The sequence below is a fragment of the Mycetomoellerius zeteki genome, unplaced genomic scaffold (assembly GCF_001594055.1).
Source record: "Mycetomoellerius zeteki isolate Tzet28-1 unplaced genomic scaffold, Tzet1.0 scaffold940, whole genome shotgun sequence".
In the NCBI taxonomy this organism is placed as follows: domain Eukaryota; kingdom Metazoa; phylum Arthropoda; class Insecta; order Hymenoptera; family Formicidae; genus Mycetomoellerius; species Mycetomoellerius zeteki.
In genome coordinates, this window is record NW_017257980.1 from 8778 (window position 1) to 9000 (window position 223).

Genomic DNA, 223 nt, shown 5'->3' on the forward strand with positions numbered 1-223 from the left:
TTTTGCATAACGCATAACATGTAATGCATAAGAAATTTAATCAATCAGAATTCTTTATTTCATGGAAAGGAAGGAAACGGAGGGCTTTGATTGGTACATTTTCTTATGCATTACGTGTTATGCGTTATGCAAGAGTCTGTGCTCCCCGCTTTACTCTTGCATAACGCATAGAGTTCTGAAAAACCACTCGACCGCGGCGGACGCGTTTCGGATCGGGTGCTGA